This window comes from Tamandua tetradactyla, chromosome X (genome assembly GCF_023851605.1).
Source record: "Tamandua tetradactyla isolate mTamTet1 chromosome X, mTamTet1.pri, whole genome shotgun sequence".
Lineage (NCBI taxonomy): Eukaryota > Metazoa > Chordata > Mammalia > Pilosa > Myrmecophagidae > Tamandua > Tamandua tetradactyla.
This window is the reverse complement of record NC_135353.1, coordinates 109,349,093-109,356,250: the sequence shown is the minus strand read 5'-3', so window position 1 is coordinate 109,356,250 and position 7,158 is coordinate 109,349,093. Positions and strand designations below refer to the sequence as shown.

The following is a 7,158-nucleotide window of genomic DNA, read 5'->3' as shown; positions in this document are numbered from 1 at the left end:
ACTTTTAGAAGAAAATGCAGGGAAATGAAAGAAAGAAAGAAAGAAAGAAAGAAAGAAAGAAAGAAAGAAAGAAAGAAAGAAAGAAAGAAAGAAAGAAAGAAAGAAAGAAAGAAAGAAAGAAAGAAAGAAAGAAGAAAGGAAGGAAGGAAGGAAGGAAGGAAGGAAGGAAGGAAGGAAGGAAGGAAGGAAGGAAGGAAGGAAGGAAAGAAAGAAAGAAAGAAAGAAAAATAAAGAAAGAAAGAAGACTAAAAGATGGAAAGGTGAAAGAAAGAAGACTCTAAAGTATGGAAAGGCAGACTGCCTAGGGACATGGTGACTTAAGGACTGCCATGGCAGTGAATTTGCCTCACAAATATACGAGGTGAGGTGCTAAAGAAGTCTGCAACTGGGAACCAACAGGTAAAGACAAGAAAAAAAATCCTGCTCCTTAAAGCAAAATAACTGGGAAAAGGGTGTCCTAGTAGGACAAAAACCTTTACTGATAGCACTCACCCTGCTCTAGCCAAACCAATGGGGAAAGTGCGCCCCTCCCACAACCCCTTGTAATGTCAACAGCTTCCAGTGGAGTGAAATCTCCACCCCAACCTATCAGCAACATAGTAGTGCAAATCAGCCCTCCATTCCCCCTCTCAGTGACTCCCAACAGGGCACTGAACTTCCATTCCTATCAAGTGGCAAGGAGGCAATGTGAGTTGGCCTTTCTTTCACAAGAATTATGTCTGAAAGCAGTGGAGAGCTGAATATATACCTATACAGCCTGCACTTTTCCACTGCAGTAGTGAGGCAGAATGAAGAGGATGTAGTCAGCTTTCCAATTCTTCCACCAAGTTGGTGTCATCAGGGTTGAATGAGGTGCTGAAGTCCAACTCAGCAGCAATAAGGTGGCATGAGTCAGCCCTCTGCTACAACTCCTACCACCTCACCTTCACTATTGTCAGCAATTCCAGCAGGGAAATGAGTTTCAGTTCCCACCCAGGAGCAAAGTGCTGGAACTCTGCTCTTTCTCTGCCGTAGTTCAAGTGGGGCCCACTTAGGAGCAGAACCTAAACCTGGACCTGCATGCTACACCCAGAGTAACTTCCTGCCAACAAAGAAGATTAAATGGGACCTAAAATCTCATAGCTGAATACACAAAATATCTAGGATACAATAAAAAATTACTCATCATACCAAGAACAAGAACAATAACTTAAATGAGAAAAAACAATCTACAGATGCCATGATGTTAGAATTATCTGACAAGGATTTTAAAGCCAGAATCATAAAAATGTACCTACTATTTTTCAGGTGCTCATCTGAGGTCCTGGTAACAAAGCAGTAAATAAAGTTCCTGCTAGCATGGAGTTTACATTCTCGTGCACATGGATTTTGTCATACCCCCATTATACTTTTGCTTAAGTCTTGACTATACTTATCCATTTTAATATCTTTCTCCTGTGTAGATTCTCTTGTATGTTAAACCTTATAATTCAGTTTCTCTATTATGTGTTACCTTGATAAATGTAACAATTAGGGTTATGCTTGAAATGCAGGCCATATACACACAAACATTGGTTTTCTTCAGAACAGCTCATGACTGAAAAATTCAAATCACTCTTGAATTCTTAAACTGTACACGTCAAAAATGTTCTCTATGTGGATTTTATGATGGATGTGAGAAGTCTACACCTTTCACACGTTCACCATGTGTACTGATTTTATCACCCTTTTGGACTATCTAATGAACTTGAACACATTAACTCTGACTAAAGCCCTTATCACATGTGTCACATTTATAGTGATTCTTTCCTGTATGGACACTCTTAATAGGCTTGCAGATGTGAACTCCAGCTGAAGACCTTACCACATGTATTAGTTAGGGTTCTCTAGACAAACAGAATCAACAGGAAATATTCATAAATATAAAATTTATAAAAGTGTCCAAAGAGACAAACTAGGCATTGTAAATCTTTTTTGGTCATAGGAGGGGTCAGATGCAGCAACTTATCCTTCACCTTAGAAGGGATATCTGGACATGCCCCACACCACTGGACACCTAGAAATTTCACTGAAGTGGAAGGTCCCTGTATTTTTGTTGGAGTTATCTTCCATCCACAGACATGCAAATGCCATAAGTCTGGAATAGTTGCTACTTCTTGCTCACTATGTCCAATCAACATGATATCACCAATAGAATAGACCAGTGTGATGTCTTCTGGGAGGAAGAAATGATCAAGGCCCCTGCAGACAAGATTATGACATAGGGTTGAAGAGTTGATATACCCCTGAGGTAGGACAGTGAAAGTATTTTGCTGACCTTGCCAGCTGAAAGCAAACTGTCTCTGGTGGTCCTTACTAATAGCTATTGAGAAAAAAAGCATTTGCCAGATCAATAGCTGTATACCAGGTACCAGGAGATGTATTGATTTGCTCAAACAATGATACCACATCTGGAACAGCAGCTGCAATTAGAGTTACCACCCTGTTGAGCTTATGATAATCTGCTGTCATCCTCCAAGACCCATCTGTTTTCTGCACAGGCCAAATAGGAGAGTTGAATGGAGAAGTGGTGGGAATCACTACTCCTGCATCCTTCAAGTCCTTAAGACTGGCAATAATGTATGCAATACCTCCAGGAATCCGGTATTGCTCCTGATTTACTATTTTGCTAGGTAGGGGTAATTTTGGTGGCTTCCACTTGGCTTCTCCCACCATAATAACCCTCACTGCATGAGTTAGAGAGCCAATGTGGGCATTCTGCCAGTTGCTCAGTATGTCTATTCCAATTATGCATTCTGGAACTGGGGAAGTAACTACAGAATGGGTCTAGAGTCCCACTGGACCCACTGTGAGACGGACCTGAGCTAAAACTCCATCAATCACCTGACCTCCATAAGCCTCCAATCTGACTGGTCGACCAGAGTGATGTTTTTGGTTCCCTGGAATTAATGTCACTTCTTAACCAGTGTGTAATAATCCCTGAAATATCTGATCATTTCCTTTACCCCAATGCAAAGTTATCCTGGTAAAAGACCTTCAGTCTCCTTGGGGAAAGCTTGAAGGAAGATTAACAATATAGATTTGTGGCAGTGTAACAGGGTTCTCCCCCAAAGACACCTGGCCTCCCCTTCATTCAAGGGGTTCTGAGTCTGTAAACTGTCTCAAGTCTGGAAATGGATTAAGGGGCCGTGACTCTATCCATTTATAATTCAAGTTAGACTTCTGTTCACTTGACCTAGAACTCTTTTGTTTATACAGCTCAAAGAGGAATTTAGTAAACTGTCCATCTATTGTATTTCCAGGTACCCCATGATTTACTAGCCAATGCCACAAATCTCTGTGAATCAGCTTATTTTGACTCCTGCTTTGAGTTTGTTGTCTATTACAATAGTCACATCCACCCTGTCTTTGGTGAATAAGTGCTGCCACCTGGCTTCTATCAACTCAAGATCCAGTCATCCCCATTGTGTTTATGAATTCCAGCTCAGTGACAGCAGTTGCCACAGTAATATCTGACCTACAGAAAAGTGCAACTACAGAGCTCTTCAGGGATGATGGCACTAGTCTCACAAATGTATTTCTCACTGTTCTTGGAAAAGGTGCATCCTCTGGACATTCCTGGGGTGTAAGAGCAGGCTTTGCATGATAAATCCACTCTGACATTCCAATCTCTCTAAGCCCCTGGATCTCCTCATCTACATTATACCAGGGCAGTTCTGGCATTTCAACCTCAGGTAACATTGGCAGCCTTTTGGTCCATGTTACATCCAAACAAACTGTTAACACCTTTTATAACCCCTCGACCTTTAACATTAAATGCAGGATCTTTGCTTAGTGGGCCTATTTCAATAAATTCAACCTGATCCAGTCTTATATTCCTCCCACCATTATCCCACACCCTTAAAATCCATTGGCACACATATTCCCCTGATTTCTGTCTATATAAATTGGAAAACTCACACAGTTCTTTTGGAGTATAATGTACCTCTTCATATGTGATACTTTGCACCTCACCTTTAAGGGCCTGCTGGGACTTTAGTTATAGGTCTGGAAGAAATGAGGGGTGGTGGGGGTGGGTCATGAAAAGAATTAGAAATATCTTCCAAGACATTTGCTTCAAGGCATTCATTTGCAGTTTCATCTGGTAAAACAGAATTAATCACTCTAGGGCCAATCCCTTCAGGTGGAGGTTGGGTGGCCAACTCCTCAAGGCAGATTGGAGGTGGGGTAACTGTGTCCTCAGGGCAGACTATTACAGGGCTATCTAGAGAAGACTCAGCATGGCCTAGGGTTTCAACCTCTCCATTGACATCATTGTCAATCCATATGTCTCCACCCCATTTTTCAGGGCCCCACTCCTTTCTAATCAATGCCCTCACTTTGATGGCAGACACCATCCAAGATTGAGATTTCTGTTTACATTGTAAAGTTGCTACTCTAACAATAAGATTCCAAGTCTAATTTTCAGAGATCTCAAGTCCACAGCTACAGGAAATAAGATTTCCTTCAGGACACTCACAGAAATGTCTACATCTGTCAGAAGGTGCTTAAGCTTCTTGTTCGAAGCTTTAAGCCCATCCCTTTCACTCATTAAGGTATACAGTGTATCTAACAACAACCAACTAACATCTCTATACTTCTTATTTCCAAAAATCTCCATAAAAATGTCAAAAACATTATCTCCCAGAGCCTGGCTTCGTACAAATATTTTGACTATCTCTTTTGCCAACTCACACCATGGATTGGCAGTATCATTCTGATTATTGGAATCAGAGTCCTTAGTACTTTTGAGTCCAGTCAGTTTAGAAAAACATTCATAAAAAACCAAGTTGAAGAACCACTCCTGGTACCAAGTTGTATTAGTTAGGGTTCTCTAGAGAAACAGGATCAACAGGAAATATTCATAAATATAAAATTTATAAAAGTGCATCACATAACTGAGGGAATGTAGAGTCAAAAATCTGTAGAGTATGCTGTGAAGCTGATGATTCTGATTGAGGGTCTGGACAAGCTCCACAGGAGAGGCTTGCCAGCCCAAGCAGGAAGAGAACCTGTCTCTTCTGAATCCTCTCTAAAAGTCTTCCAGTGATTAGATCAAGCATCACTCATTAAAGAAGACACACCCCTTGGTTGATTACTAATGGAATCAGTTGTGGATGTAGCTAACATGATCATGATTTAATTCTATGAAATGTCCTCATCACAAAAGACAGGCCAACACTTGCCCAACCAGACAAATAGGTACCACCACATGGCCAAGTTAACACATGAACCTGACCATGACAATCACATTTGCAGCATTTCTCTCCCTTATGGACCTTTCAATGTACTTGAAGATGTGAATTCCTTATGAAGCCTTTACCACAGGCATCATATTTGTAGTTTCTCTCCGGTATGGACCACCTGATGGACTTGAAGATGTGAACTCCTTGTGAAGCCCTTACCACATACATCACACTGGTAGGGTTTCCTTCCCAAATGGACACTCTGATGGGCTTGAAATGTTCAATCCGTCTGATGCATTTACCACCTGTATTGCATTTGTAGGGTTTCTCTCCTGTATATGCTTTCTGGTGGGCTTTAAGACATGAATTCCTTGTGTAGCCTTTACCACATACATTGAATGTGTAGGGTTTCTCTCCTGTATGGACACTCTGATGGGCTTGAATATTTGAACGCCACCTGAAGCCCTTTACCACATGCATCACATTTGTAGCATTTCTCTCTTTTGTAGACCTTTCAATGGGCTTGAAGACATGAACTTCCAGTGTTGTCTACATAGTGAATGTTAAGATCTAAGCAATGTCTTAAGCCCTTTCCACACCTGTCATAATTATATCACTTCTCTCCTGTCTACATAAGTTCATACATGGGACAGAAGGAGTTCTGATAGAAACTCTTACCATATGCCTGACATTTATAAGGTTTCTCTCCTGTGTTGGCTTTCTGGTGAGTTTGCAGATGTAAACTTTGATAGAGGCAATCAGCACACCCGTCATTCTTATAGTATTTCTCTCCTGTATGAACATTTTGATGAATAGGAATCACTGGGGTATAACTGATGCCCTTTCCACACTCAATACATATATGAGACTTCTCTCCTAAGTGCAACTGCTGATGAAGCTCAAAACTAGAGTCAATGCTGTTGTCTTTTCCATTCTCATCAAAAGATTGCTCTTCTGACTGGATTACACTAAGCTGGGATGATTTCAAGACTTTTCCACAATTATTATGGTTAAATGATTTCTCTTTTCTGTGTATTCCATGCCCATCATGGCGATAAGAGATGCTTCCTATAACATACTGATTACATTTACACAGTTTATTTATTACATCCATTTGATAGTTCTGTGAGTCTCTCAGATACATTTTCCTCCAAAAATCCCAGGTAGTCCTATTTAAGTACTCTTCAGTTTAATTCCTATTCTCCCCTTGAAACTTCCTTACATAATTTTCATCTTCATAAACCTGAAGAGATTCACCTGTTCACATCTGACAGGGCAAATCACCTTGTTTTTGCAACTTGGACCTCTTGCCTTGAGGATTTGTTATTGTATCTTGATTTCTGGTTAATTTATTTGTAAGTTGTTCCCACATTTGCCAGCATGTAAGATTTTCATGTAAAAGGTATCTTAATGCTAATTCTTGAAGGGTCTTTATCGCATTTTGATTTCTGTGTCCTCAATGCTCATCTTGAATTTCTGACTCCATCACAAAAGTTTTTCTTCTCTCCATAAAGGTAATATTATATCTGGTGTGAAGGGTTGATAGCCAAGAGAAAGCAGGTTCCTGAAGTCCTCCACCATCACATCTTGGTGCAATTTCCTCTGGGTGACATCCAGTAGTCTCAGTTCTTCCTTGGTGAATACCATGGCTACATCCTTGAGTGCCATTGCCTCCTGAAACCTGGTCATCCTTTTTTGCTCATCTTGAGATGAAAGAGTCCTGCAAGGCAGAGCTGAGGTTGTAAGGTTGGTGAGAGGCAAGACTGCATTGGAATCCAGGTATGACTCCAGAGCCTGGGATCCTCATCTTGTCTCCATTCTATTTCTAATCACAAATCCCAAGAGATGAGAGGGACGTCCTTGCAGATAAGAGAAAGGGAAGTTGGAGGCTATATAGACTCTGCTGAAAAGGATGTTTGTGGGTCATCCTACTCCAAGCAAAGATCCTCTAGAA

At 40.8% G+C, this 7,158-nt stretch overlaps 1 pseudogene; it reads right to left on the bottom strand.

The window, feature by feature from the left end:
• Positions 1–1,735: 1,735 nt before the first annotated feature.
• LOC143671997 (uncharacterized) lies at positions 1,736–6,893 on the bottom strand (annotated as a pseudogene).
• Between the last annotated feature and the right edge of the window lie 265 nt (positions 6,894–7,158).